This window comes from Oncorhynchus mykiss, chromosome 7 (genome assembly GCF_057628025.1).
Source record: "Oncorhynchus mykiss isolate SJ-2025 chromosome 7, ASM5762802v1, whole genome shotgun sequence".
In the NCBI taxonomy this organism is placed as follows: domain Eukaryota; kingdom Metazoa; phylum Chordata; class Actinopteri; order Salmoniformes; family Salmonidae; genus Oncorhynchus; species Oncorhynchus mykiss.
The window spans coordinates 15,931,067-15,945,736 of NC_143028.1; the positions used below are offsets into that span (position 1 = coordinate 15,931,067).

Sequence of the window (14,670 nt, forward strand, 5' to 3'; positions counted from 1 at the left end):
CTCAAGGAACTAATTTCGGATAACTGCTCTGTACTGTGGCCGTTTGGATGACGTTCATGTTTGCCAAGGTTCTGCCTGTTTTCTATGGACTAATGGAAGAATAAACAGACAGAAATACTGTATGATCACCAGAGACTGACAGGTGGACATTTCACTGCAGTGTTCAACAGCGAGCAAATCAGCACAGCCACCAGGGGGGTTTGCCTTTCACCCGTTCTCCAGCCTGTCATTTCCAGGAAATCAATTTCAAACGGAGCCGTCAATATCATGACTGATAGCAGACAGCTATCAATAATAGGTTACATGGTATGTAGCAGGTAAAGGCCCAGCGCCGGTCCAAAATGTGTAACTTACAATTTGCAGTGCAGGGGATTCTCAAATCAGGTGTATTGTACGTCAAGCAAACATCACCTTGAAAAGCACATTTAGGAGGAGAACCGTTCCACTTCGATATTTTTTCATCTGCTGAATAAGCCTACCTCAAGATACATAAACACACCTAACTCTCAACGGTACGCTTACCCAGCTGAGCTGCATAAGAGATAAACGCTGATTTATAAAGTGTGAGATTAGATCTGGTGACACACTCATCAGCACAAAGCCATAAAGTGAGAAAGGGAGAAAAGTGCAAGTCATTGTCTGTGGGATAAAACCGTCACCTTTGTCTGCTCGGTGAAACCTTGAGGGAGTAGAGCCAGTGGTAACACACACAGAGAGAGACAGAGAGAGAGAGACAGAGAGAGAGAGAGAGAGAGAGAGAGAGAGAGAGAGAGAGAGAGAGAGAGAGAAAACAAAGATAAGCTGAGCCAAACAGATGAGCCACAGAAGAGAGGGTGAGAAACGACTAACCAGCCAACCAATTTAATCCACTGTATTGTTTGAGGAACATGATTCAGTTTGACTCCAACTGATAGGCCTAACAATTTAAATGCAATGTTAGACTACATCAACAGACACTGTAATAACTGTTTCAATTCAATGTTACTGCAACAGATCACAAACACTGATGATGGTTAATTTGCGTGTTTCACTCGCCCCCTAAAATGTGCTGATCAAAATGGAGAGAAATGTAATTAATTGCACGATTCACTGAATGAAACTCTGAATTTGTAATGTAATCAGAACAACTGCTTTTTCAAGAAGCCCTTGTTAAATTTAATTGGGGGAGAAAATCCTCTTGTGTCGAAAGAATGAAATCTAATTAAGCCTGGAATCGAAGGAGTCTGCGAACTCTCCTCTACGCCAAAACACATTTTGTTGATGACAAGTTGAGCAAAAAAAAAATCATTCAAAAGCTCCTCGCATAACAACTATAAGTATTAGGGAATGTCACACAGGGCCCAACAACAACACAAAGCTATGTTGTTGACAGTCGTTCAGAGATGATAGAAAGGTAACAGAGAAAAGAGTCAGTACTCACTGACAGGAAATGTCTTCAGCTCTGTGACATCACTGCTCTAACACCTGAGAGAGAAAAAGAGGACAACAGCCAGGTTAATCCATTTATACATGAATATGTCTTCCGTATGACACCGTTCATTGGAAAATACAATCTAAACGCTAATGACGACCAGTGGGTGATGGGTGAATACCTAATTCATTTCCAACATACATCGATATCAAAGCTCTGTGCGCTGCTGTGGTCAACTGACAGATCAAACAAAACAAAAGGACATGGCATTTTGAGACACAGCTAGGATCTGGCACTGAGCGTAAGCAGAGCAGATCTAACACACACACACACACACACACACACTCTCTCTCTCTCTGTCGCAGGCACAGCAGGCCTGCGAACACAAACACGCCACACAACACACACTCATACATTTTTCCTGCTCAACCTGTTAGAATGAAAGCCAGACATTATGGCTTTTGTTGTGAGGGAGGAGGATATTTTCCTAAAAACACAAGACAGTTCTTGCTAAGAGAGAGAACCAGCCCTTCCCAGTGTTCTCACGCCCCTCGGAGCTACACTGTCTCGGATCTATCCGTCTTCCTGGAGCACAGAGAAGGGGAGAGGCAGCGAGGGAACTTTCTCAGCCTGTGTATCTGAAAGGACATGGTGACCGTCTTGCCTGTGTGTCACGGCCGTGGCACTGTCTCTCTCACCGCAGCACCGCTAGTGGTGTCATGGTCACTCTGGTACACACATTCACCCTGACACTGGGGAAAACTCTATAGCACACAGACAGACACAGGGGCACAGAAACACACACACGTGCGCGCGCGCCATTACGGCTGAAATCTCCACAGGAAATAAACGGTATTAACTAGAGTGACGGTGTCCGTCTATAATAACGACGTGATCTAGCGATAATGACTCCTCCTTGTCATCCACAGGCCTGATCTGGTCGTCTGTTCTCACACACACACACACACACACACACACACACACACACACACACACACATCACCTTGATTACACATCTCCGTGGTGATAACACACCCCGCCGGGCCGAGTGAGGGAATTCATCTGTGCGTCTTCATAAAGGCCTATTAGAGCCATGATTAAAGGATGTTCCCTCAGAGAGGGCGCGACGCTGAAATGATTCCCCCAGCCAAAGAGTGCTGTAATGAGAGTGGCGAGATGTGAAGCTATATACTTCACCCCGTTTTCGCCTGCCTGGGTATTTGAAATACACACTGACCTGACTACGGCTACGCTAGCTGTTTGCTAAGACAATGGGTCTAGAACACTTTAGAGCCTTACGTACGCTCTACTCAAACACAGTCATAAGCAACACAACGGTAGCAAGCAGCATCTGACTAGGCCTAAACATTCTGTAAGCCCGCGGGCACAAAACAACAGGTCCACGAAGAACAAGGCTTTTCAATTCCAGGCCTCGAGGGCAACAGCTGTGATGTGGCCCCGGAGGCCTGGAATTGAATAGCGCCTTTGGCGGAGGGAACCGTCATGATAAATCTAGTAATGTAGACTTTAACTTTAGTGAGGAGAAACCTTAGCGAGGCCGTCATAAAGTGCCATTCAATGACAGACACGCTAAAAAGGTGCTTGTCTCCTTTTGCTCTCGGCTCATCTGTGATATCGCAGGCCAGGGAGGGGAGGGAGGGATGAAAGCGGAGGGCACTGACTGTGAACTGGCCGCAGACATTTTTCTGAAACCTCCGGGAAACAAAACAGGCAAGTCTTGACAATCTATCCACCACTGAGTCGTCACACAATCAGTTGCAGGAAACCGATCCCTAAATAGCAGTGATTCATCTCTTCATCACACAAAGTCAGTACACAGAACACAAAGAGACCCCCTCGCTCTCTCCCCCTTCTCTCTTTCTGCTTAAAAATACTGCTTCTCCCAGCTTTCTTTTGCGTGTGATTTACTGGCACTGTTTAACTGCGGGGCAGTATCTTTTATCGTTACATGATCTGGAGCTGAAAGCTGACAAAATGGAATCTGTGGCGCGAGGTGAGTGTCTGTTCTGTGGAGAGACGAGGAAGAGGGGAGGGAGAAGAATCTGTGTGCAGAAATGTCTGCCTAAGTGCAATTCAGATCCTCTCTCTCAGCTTATTCAGAAGAGCCTCTCTGTGTGTTCTATTCCATTAAATGTCTTCTTCGTAGACCTGATGGAGCAAGTCCCACTCCCCACAATGTAAAGCACAAGAACTGGCTGAAAAGCGAACAAAACACAATCCATTTGTGGGATTTAAGAGAGAGGACACCCTCGAGGGACTGTCATCGTGTAACACAAACAGTGTGTGTGTGTGTGTGTGTGTGTGTGTGTGTGTGTGTGTGTGTGTGTGTGTGTGTGTGTGTGTGTGCATTAGTGCATGGGCGTAAGTGTGAGCATATGTGTGAGCGTGATGGTACTGTATGTGTGAGCGTGATGGTACTGTATGTGTGAGCGTGATGGTACTGTATGTGTGAGCGTGAGCGTGATGGTACTGTACGTGTGTGCCATTTATGATTCAGCCCTGTTACTGCTACTCCCAATATGGCTGGGAGCCAATTCCTACAGTAGCATCATGATGAATCTGAGGGGAGCCTCTCTCCGTCTCCCTCCACTTAGCCTATGGGGCTATCATTCACTGGCTAATTGGACGGACCTGCCTCTGGCCTCAGCTTAAAGGTCCAATGCAACCGTTTTTATCTCAACATCAAATCATTTCTGGGTAACAATTAAGTAACTTACTGTGATTGTTTTAAATGAAAATGGTAAAAAAAAAAAATTGTAATAGCTTCTTAGCAAAGGGCATTTTCCCAAGGAAGAATTTTGCTAGGACTCCCTGGGAGTGGTCTGAGTGGGAAGCGGAAAACTGAAGAAAAATACAGGTTTTTTCCATCTTTATTTAACTAGGCGACAATGACAGCTTACCCTGGCAATGCTGGGCCAGTTGTGCGCCGCCATATGGGACTCCCAATCACAGCCAGATGTGATACAGCCTGGATCCGAACCAGGGACTGTAGTGACGCCTCTTGCATTGAGATGCAGTGTCTTAGACCAGTGCGCCACTCAGAAAGGCTTGGAAATCTCTTTCTTATTGGTCTAATAACTAATTTACCGTATGGTGATGTCACCATGGAAGGCCAAAGCTCCATCGCACCAAAACAGGCTGAAATGTCTTTTTAAACAGCATTATGATCATTTTCACAATTTCACAGTATTATTCCAACCTCATAGTGTAGAAATATATATAAAACACAGGAAATCAAAATGTTGACTGCGCTGAGCCTTTAAGACACGCTGATGTAACTGTGGGTCATCAGACTGAACGCAGCCCACGTTCACTACTGTGGGACTTCATTCATTTAGGCTATACAATTGATACATGGCTACACAAATTAACCATGAGCAGTAGCATGAAGTAGCCTCTAGAGTAGACACTGATCTGAGGTGAGCTTGGCACCCCCCTTTAATGGTTACAGTTATGATTCAGAGAAAGAAGTGACTATGGGCAACTTGTACCCAGAGTGCACCACTGTCTGTCTGAGTGAGTGAATGAGAGGACGCAGCCGCTCCGTCAGAGCAGAGCTCCATGGCTCAGTGTCATCCCAACAGCCTTGACAATCTACCAAGATGACGCGTGAAGGTCACTCACAGCAGCCGCCAACGCAGCTGTCACGCCTCTCCCACCCACCGCCCTCTCTCTCTCTCTCTTCCGCCTCGGCCGGCTCTGGGTCGATCAACAAACGACCAACCATTCATACCCTGCAATAATCCTCTCTCTGTACTCCCCCTGTTAGCCTAGCTCAGCCTCAACATGGAATTCCGTACAAGAGATTTTTTTTTTAAATACAAGATGATCACCAAAGTTCATCTACAAGCTAACGTTCAACCTAATATAAAGCACAGGGAGAAAGATGAGAGATGTCCATCTGTCTTGATTCCAGTATTACTGTGTTTCGGTGGTTAAAGTTTCCATTAAATGAATCGCCTGTCTCAATCAGTGAGTCAATAAAAGCCCAATCCTGTCAAACCCTGAGGGAGATGTGTGTGTGTGTGTGTGTGTGTGTGTGTGTGCGCGCGCATGTGTGTATGTTTGGAGGGAGTGAAGAGCTCTGACAGGTGACTGATTGAGTGCTTTCATTTCCCCCCAGTGTTGAGATTACACACACACGTACACACACGCACACGCACACACACACAGAGAGAGAGAGATGTTGTTTCCGCTTCTGGTCCATGCTTAAATTAGCTCTAAATATTTGGATTACACGCGGGAGCTCTCACAGAGGATTTAGCCGCTGTAGCCTGCAGGCCAGGGGGATGTGTGGATGTTTCCATCTTTGAACAAACATAAGACACTCACACACACACACACACACACACACACAAGCACACCCACACAAGTATACCCGCACACACAAATACAACCTTGCCACACAGACACACACTAGTTCAAACCACAACACAACAACCACAAAACACCAATCCTACCAAGGCCCACAAGGCTGACTACCCTGCAACTCAATCCATGGATGTTATATGTAGTCTAAGAGTTTCAGTTAGTAGAGGGTGGATACTAACTCCAGACACTGCTCCCATGCAGCCCTGAGAGCTAGTAGAGGTCAGTGCCCCCCAGCCTGAGATAAAGGCGTCTCCCCGTCCGCTCTCCGAGCGCCTGCTTGGGTAGAGGCGTCTCGCGTTACAGCTGTCTCTCAGTGTCATCGTTTAGAGAAAGGGACAATGCCACAAGGCAGGCAGCTAGCCTTTCATGGCGGCCAGGAATAAGAACAGCCACTCTGGGGCAGACGGAGGAGAGGAGCGACGGTTTCTCTGTTTCTCTGTTTCAACTCCCGCCAAATTGAGACTAGAGGAGAGATCACCACAGCATGTGTCTAGGCTATCTGTGGAAGAGAATGAGGTCTGAGAGAAAATGGTGGCACATTTTCAACTTTCCATTTCCTTCTCACGGGCCTTTAATGAATGACTTGTTACATGTGGTTCCCTGCTTTTTCCTGCTTGTAGGCTAAGTGTCTTTTAGTTATTGCACAGCACACACGTACGGGAAAAGACGGACGAATCCGGATGGAGAACAGACTGTAGAACATCAAATGAACCAATAGAATCCGTCCATTCCCAGGAATAACTCCACGGTGCGTCTGTGCTAGTCACGCTAGTGTGGATTACATGAATCCCCCTCTTCCCAAGGTGAAGTCCCTGTTCTGACCTCTAGTTCTAAAAACAGCCAGTTAGCTCCGGGTCAAAGTAATGACTCATCCAATCAGGAGAATGTTTAGGCCGCAGCTCTGTTACTAGGTAGGCTGAGTCAAGCTGAAATCACCATAACCTGCAAAGGCCTAATCTATATTGTAGGCTACATTTTACTAGATGAGTAAAAGACAATATAGAAAGGTTAGCACTGGCGGACTTGCCATTATGGCAGAACAGGCAATTGCTTCAGGCGTCACATCATCATCATCATCATCATCATTAAGGGGCCTCATGAGCTGGGCATAATAAAAATAAACCTCTTTAAGCTAGGGATATCTGTTTTGCATGGGCTCTGTCCCAATCCACCGCATCCCCCAATGTCGGCCTTCCACATCTGCGGTGGAAGGTGGCAGAGCTACGGCGGTGTTTGTCAGACAATGAGACATCCCAAAAATCTGTATTCTGATGAAAATATCTGTAGCGTTCGAACGTTTTGGGCTACACACTAATATAGAAAGACTCTCACGAACACGATTGGTTTTGTCTCGTCTTCCATCACACCTGGTTCCAATTCCATCAATTACATGTTGTGTATTTAGCCCTCTGTTTCCCCCCATGTCCTTGTCCGTAATTGTTTGTTGTCAGTGCTTGTTCACGTTATGTTCTGGTGTGCGTCGCGTTATGAACCCATATATTTTATTGTTCTGTATCCGGTGGGTATTGATAATTAAACTTAGCTGTTGGAAACACAGTTTTGCTCTCCTGCGTCTGACTTCTCTGCCGCCAATACGCACCCCAGACAGGGTCCTAAAATTCCAAATCAAATGGTATGACCATCTAAAAAACAATTCCATATGTTAGCTTAGTAGAAAACCAGGCCTGGGCCCTGGGTATTCAACTCTTACCCTACTAGATCCGGAGCCTGCTGGTTTTCTGTTCTACCAGACAATTATATCTTTAGTAAAAAGACAGGCGCTGCTGATAATACTGCCATCGTCGTCAAGGCAGAGGACATGCATGTATGGCCCATGTATCCGATGCTGTCTGGCCAAAAAGAGTATGGCATGTCATACTCTTTTTGGCCAGACAGCATCTGATACATGGGTTACATATAGTTAGACAGAGGGGCGCTGTTTCACTCGCTCGGATGCTTTCTCCAGTGAAATAGTTTCATCCACTTGTGAATCAAAGGAAAGGTGGCGGGGTCACAGCGCACTGTTCGGACCCTGGAATTATTTGGATGAACGTGCGAAGACTGGCCCCTGCCTGGGGCCTCCAAATCACTAAGTACGCCCCTGAAGTTTAGTCCTATTATCTGTGAATCAGCTCTAGTACAATACAACTGACACATGCATCTGTCTGCTGCATGGATGTAGTGTAGGCCTAAGGTCTCTTTACTCCTGCCCTACTCATCCAAATGCAAGCAGGACTGTTTACAAAGAAGACCTTCCACTGTATGGTTACTGCTGACCAACACACATTAGGCTATTTCATTGCTGAACAGATTCCTCCCCCCCCCATTCCTCTACATCCTTGTCAGTTCTTATGGCGCTCAGTTAAAATGTAATATTTAAAATTCTGGCTAGGTTGCAGCAGTCTGCCAGCACAGCTAAAATGAAAAGCCTTTGTGGCAGCAGTGACCAGATTTTAAATGCTGGACGATCAATAAATAAAAGGTTGATTGTTGAAGCGCAACCTCAGAGTGTGTGTGTGTGTGTGTGTGTGTGTGTGTGTGTGTGTGTGTGTGTGTGCCTGTGTGTGTGTGCCTGTTTCCTTTTAACAGCCACCCAGGGGCTACTCCATGCTCCTCAATCCTGCAGCCAGCTGTCCTAGTATGATGAACAACATTGACCGTCCCCGGCACCACCACGATACGAAACCTTACGCAATTTCCCATTCCCACATCCAAAGATATTTCTATCCGCAATGGCAACAACACTTCAGAATTCCCAGCATGTGAGAGATACTGCAGATATGTGAATAGAGCATGCAGGCTGCACACTATTTTAGTAGAGAATGTAAAAGGGTGATAAGCCAACCAAACAGGCCTAGGCTAGGCTATACTACGATTGGTATTTCCAACAGCGTCCCCATTATCACAGTCGGCAGGGACTCAATCACTGAAGCATTCCAGCCACGGCACGCACAGGCAATATGACAATCTCCCGGGGGGGCAAAAAGAAATGGATGGCTCGCAGGAGAAGACCACTAAAAAAAAGCCCTAATGGTGTCGACTTTAGTGGATTGCTCCTTACGCATAGCTTAGGATATACACTCCTTCAGATGATGTCATTTGAAAGCATCATCCTTGGACCCACTCTGAAGGACTCATGTTAAGCAGAGCTGTGGTTTATCCGACTCTTTTGTCATAGGGTATCATGTTATACACGTTTAACATGGCTACAGACAAGACAGAGGGGCTGGCGTTAAGCAGTAGGCCTAGCTAAACTACTACTAGGCTATGAATGGAACCATGTTGTTTTGGGGGGAAAGGATAGTCTTCTGTAGCCTATACTTGGCTCAGTTCCCTACATCAGTTAGCTTAACCAACGCTCTTAGATCTCATCAGGCTATCGGCATCTTAGATTGAAGTGTGCTCATTCGAGACAGAAGGAAGGAAACTGTAAGGCCTACTACTTGGCTACTGTAAGGCCTACTACTTGGCTACTGTAAGGCCTACTACTTGGCTACTGTAAGGCCTACTACTTGGCTACTGTAAGGCCTACTACTTGGCTACTGTAAGGCCTACTACTTGGCTACTGTAAGGCCTACTACTTGGCTACTGTAAGCAATAGCCTACAGCTGAAATTAAAGACAGGTTTTTGTCTCTGCCTCAAACACCCTCACAAATCAAGTCAATAGGCCTGGTTTTCCCTTTGTGACTGTTTTGAGAAAACGGGCTGGTTTTATGATACAGTACAAAGAAAGAAGAATGAATCGACAGACAGGCTAGCCTACTCCTTTATAGACTTTCTGCAGAGCTCAAGGACTTTGAAAATGAGGCGTTACTTGAGGGAGAAATCAACCTCTTCACCTTGCCAGTGGAACAACAAGCATCCTGACAGACAGACCATGGAAAAAATAACCTTGAGTTTCATCAAGGAAGTTCTCACATTGAATGATAAATAGGAAGAAGCCCAGGGGACGGACAACAAAAAGACCAAAGCAGCTAATCGCCTCCCTTTCTCCCAAACATGGCCTCCGTGTCTTTGGTATTTCAGAAACAAAGTGAACTTGGCGTGACCTGGTTGTACAAAAGGCATTTATGCTGCTATTTTTGGTGTCTACGAAAGCAACAACAACACAGAGATTATTTGTACGTGTTAAATAAGCCAGACTGCTGTAAAACTGACATCTGCTTATACCAGTAATGCTCCCCCTTGACACAGTTACTTTCAGTTCATGTCACAAACTGAACCAGGCCACCATAGATGCCCACGGTATGTTCTTGCATATTGCCGACATTCATCTTGCATACTACCACCATGTTTGTAAAAATGGATGTGTGGGCTATAACGTAGGCTAGCCTATGTAAAAACGTTATGTCGATACTATATCTCAACTTAATGTACAGTGTGACTAGAATAGCAAAGTGAAGGTGAAGTAGGTCATAGGAGCACTAACAAACCTGCCCTACCAACTGCTGGTGTTAACTTATAGGCCTCTGTCAACAGTTGTGCTAATGAGTATAGACTACAGATGCTGCAAGTAACATTTTCAGACATGACAGTTATCATGCACAGTAACAAAGGTTTAATAGCCAACAATAATAAACAGCATTAGCCTAATTAAACCGTTTGGATTTTAAGCCAATTCCTGCATCGCTACAGGGCCAGAAATTTCACCACACATCTTTATAAAAGCCTCTGTCTAGTTAGTACTTGACTTCGGAGAAGTCGTGTGTGTGAGAGAGCTTGAAGTAAACACGGGGATGGAGGACTCAGTGGCAATCCAGCTTTAGGTAATTAGGCTCTGGTTGATTAATTTCACATAACACAAAACAGTCTTACTTCCTCTTTAGAGTTGAAAACTTAAAATAAGTGTGAACAACACACCACCACTACAGTGGAGTTCATAGACTTTACCCAACTGTTCGTTCCCTTACCACACATAAGATCTGTTTACAGAAGCTAATCAATCTCTGTGTAGGCCATACAAAACAACGTAAACAAGAAAATCAATGCCAGAAACAAACAATGTAGGCCTTCGTTTCCAGGGTTACAGTAATAAATGCTTCATTACAGTGTCTCACGAACAATGAAGGGAAACATTGAAACTAGCACAAGGAGCTGCAGTATAGGAATATAGCACACTAATCAAATTCAGTACACACTGCAATCAGCGAGAGCCGTGTGGGCATTGCGTTTAAGATCAATTCAAAGAGTGGTGGCGTTGACAGCGACAAACTGTTTGAGTGTTGACTGGATAACCATCCTCACCTCATTTCAAAAAGACAGAAAAGTGGTGGACACCAAAGCAGGCACGTTCCTCTAACATTATTAGCCCTAATTTCAATAGTACAGGATTAGACAGAATAGATTTGTGTGCATATGGGATTGTCTGTAGAAAAGCTGTCCAAGTTTTGTCCGTTTCAGCACCCCCAGACACAGGGGCTCCTAAACCTAATTTCTTCTAATCAGCTTAGTCAATAGCAACCATTTGGTGCAACGTTGGGTAGACATGCAAATAGGGCTTAAACATGCCTATCTTTAATTCCTGAATGTTCAAGTCAAGCGGAAGTCCTTTTTACCTCCTGGCAAAGAAAACAACATTCTGTGGGGGGGGGGGGGGGGGGGTAGAGAGAGGGGAAGTGAGGGGGGGGGGGGGGGGGGGAAGAAGGCAAGGGGGAGAGAGGGGGGTGGGAGAGAGAGAGAGAGAGAGAGAGAGAGAGGTGGAGCACTACAGTTACATTGTTTTGCTTCTCTTGGCCAGGCATGGAGACATCCCTGATTTGAGTGTGCTTGAGGTAGCACAGTTTGCTTCCATTTCAAACCAACATCACAAACAAGCCCTGACAGATTTGTTCTCTCTCACTCGCATTATGGGGAAACACACAGCAACACAAGTATATTAGTGCTCCTCTGCCCTGTTCTGCTGTGTGTGTTCAGCTGCAGCACACACACACACACACACACACACACACACAAAAGAAGCTAACAATAGACGTTTGTAATAGCGGTGGAAAAATGGGAGAGACTGTTCCGTTTCAATTCACTGATACCACTAATGGCTTCTTAGCAGCTCCATGAAATCAAGCAGCTGTCATGTCCATGCATCAGCACAGGGAGAGGAGAGGAGCCATTCCCAGAAGGAAAAAGGCATCGCGCCTCCCTCAGCAAGGATGTTTGGCTAAACATCTGCTCCTGTGCACTTTAGCTTAGCAGCAGTAAATATCGAAACAAAGAGGGTGGGAGGTGAAATGATTAGATTTCCTATCACAAAGCATCATTGCTGTTGATGTTTTTTTTTTTACAACAACTGCTTGTGAGACGACAACTGAGATCCATTTTAAAGACTATCCCACAGGGATATGGCGGATGGATGCTCACCAGAAAAACTGATGATGAGAGTATAATCTCTAGTGTGACAGGAGAGTCTTTGATGATAAACTAAATGGTTTGTTACTTTAGGTAGCCTACGTTTGGAATCTTTCCTCCGCCATGACATCAGCAAAACACACAAATGAACCCATGGCGTGTTATAACACGGTAATAAAAAAAAAACTGAAATTCAGCCTACTGTCATCATCTACCTACTGTCTCTGTCACACCTCTGCCATCTTCTCAGAAATGAGCTTTACAATGAGGAGACGGTGGATTGTGACTAGGCTACATGTTGTTCAATAGTGCCTACCACTTATGGCATGACAATTAGGCCCAGACCTATAGTCATCTAAGGTGAACATTGTGTTATTACCGGTAGATAAGCCAAGGCACACTATCTTTGCCTTTTATTTGTAAACAAGTGTCGAAGACTCCCACAATGCAAAGGGAGAGTAAGCAAACAAGAAAAGAGGGGAAAGGGGAAAATACGAATAATACTTTGCTTGACTAATTAAAAGTTGTAATTTGTATAAACATCAATAGCTGTTGGTCAATGTCTAATTAGATTACTTGGCTATTAGTCCATTAAACAATATATATGTTTAAATGCAATAGCAAAAAAATATGATGATAACACTGGGCTATGTATCATAACATCATTCTGATATAGCATATTCATTCTAATCGATTATGATTAGCCTATTGCCTAATTCCAGCGGTTGAACGATTAAAACACATAATGTGTGCTATTCGTGTCATTGACTAAAAGTGGTGTGACAAATAACACCTTTATCAAAGTGTCATTGATAAACTAGAAAAAAGTGCATGTAGAAAACACCTAACCAAGTTCAGTGAGAGAGAAACAAATCTAGGTTAAAAAGGCAGTTTTGCATGGCATCTCCACCTGTCACTACGGTATTAAAACACACCGTTTGTGTATTCTGCGTGTTCAAAAACACGCATCCGATTCTTGCAACACTGCATAATGTCACTGTAACGTTGTAGCTGAATCCCACTCTCCTTCAAACGTAACACCAAATTGTTCCTCCTTCCAATCACAGGTTAAACGTTGCCTACATTTCTCTTAAAACTTCACATGACGTCACCGTCTACATTTCTTTTCCCATAGTCTAGTTTAAACTTTCTCTAGGTAAAACATGGATACGTTTCCTTCAAGCGTGGGGGTGCTTAGGGAATTTAAAAATCAACCAAGATGGCGAAAAAGCTTGTTGTTTGGAAGGGCAGAAAAATGGAGGATATTGTAATATACACAAAGGGATACATTTCAACAACTCGGCCAGGCAGCAGCTGCTTCTTGTTTGAGGAAGCAACAAAAGATAGCTTTAGCCAGTTGTAAAAAAAAAAAAAAAAAAAAAAAAGAGCCTGAAACTCGACAAAAACATCAAACTGATTTGACTAATAAGATATGTAATTTTACCTGGCAAACCACAACGCAATCTGTTGTATAGTTAAATCAAGTATTTATGTTTGTGCTTACTAATTATTTTATTTTCGCATTGAGGAGCTATTAGCTCGGATTTTGCCCTGTCTGTAAACGGACAGCTAAATAGACCAAAGGTAGCTTGTGCTCCCTACCTTCATTGACTCCCACATTTCGTTCCTTTAAATGTGCACAAAAAAATACTGGCCAACTTATATACAACAGTGGGTAAAAACATCGTCAAAAAAAGTTTTCCTGAACTAAATAAAACAGTTTTTTATTTAAAAATAATAATAATATAACAGTTCAATTAAAGCGCACGAGAGAGGACACAAAGACGATTCCGACTATCAGGTCACAAACTAGCTTGATCTGAGCAACGACAAAAAAAAACTCCCGTTTACTCTACAAAACAACTTTGGTGTAGCCTATTATTTTACCATGCAGCAAAGGCGCACATGCCGATTGCTTAGAATAACATTGTATCCATTTGATAAGTTTCTATCAATGTGCAGTTGACGATTGAGGGACACACGCAGTAAGCAAAGAAACTACAGCTCGCCTCGCGAAACAAATCAAGCCAGCTACATCGCTTGTTCTATGATATAACAGACCGTCTTCTTTACCCCCACCTTGAAATAAGAGGACACTTACCTTTTAGTTTCGACACTAATACTTATTTCCAACGGGATTTTGTTTCAAGTAATACTTCGTGTAGCCTTCTAGTCTCTTTTCGATTTCGTTTTGAAAGAGGCCGGTAACAGATGATAAAGAAAGGAATTGGGCAGTAATTGAGTCTCGGTGTGAGTGAGTGTGTGTGTTAGTTACTAACAGCAGATTGAAGGAGACTCTTCTCAAGGTTTATTCAGCTCCACTTCAAGGAACCAATGTGACGTCAGCTTACATGCTGCCACAAAAGAAAACTTGTATTTGACATTAATATAGATCAATGTTTGTTTTACTTAGGAAAATAATAGTACACTACGTTTAGACAGTTGAACTATGATTAGGGCTACACCATATGCTAATGTGACGGGGGAAAAAAACAAGAACAAACAAAAGCGTCTATTGAATTGA

General features: G+C 44.1%; 1 protein-coding gene across 19 annotated transcripts in view; it reads right to left on the reverse strand.

The window, feature by feature from the left end:
* LOC110527478 (bromodomain adjacent to zinc finger domain protein 2B) overlaps window positions 1-14,444 on the reverse strand; it is a 69,343-nt gene extending 54,899 nt beyond the window's left edge. For 16 of the 19 annotated variants that reach the window (XM_036982904.2, XM_036982903.2, XM_090240356.1 and 13 more), the window contains exons 1-2: window positions 14,248-14,444; window positions 1,421-1,464 (exon numbers count right to left, since the gene is read on the reverse strand). The gene's annotated coding sequence lies outside the window, so the exon portion shown is untranslated. Of the gene's footprint in view, window positions 1-1,420; window positions 1,465-13,748; window positions 13,877-14,247 lie in introns of those variants that run through there. The other 3 variants (XM_090240355.1, XM_036982894.2, XM_090240354.1) reach the window with 2 other exon arrangements.
* Between the last annotated feature and the right edge of the window lie 226 nt (window positions 14,445-14,670).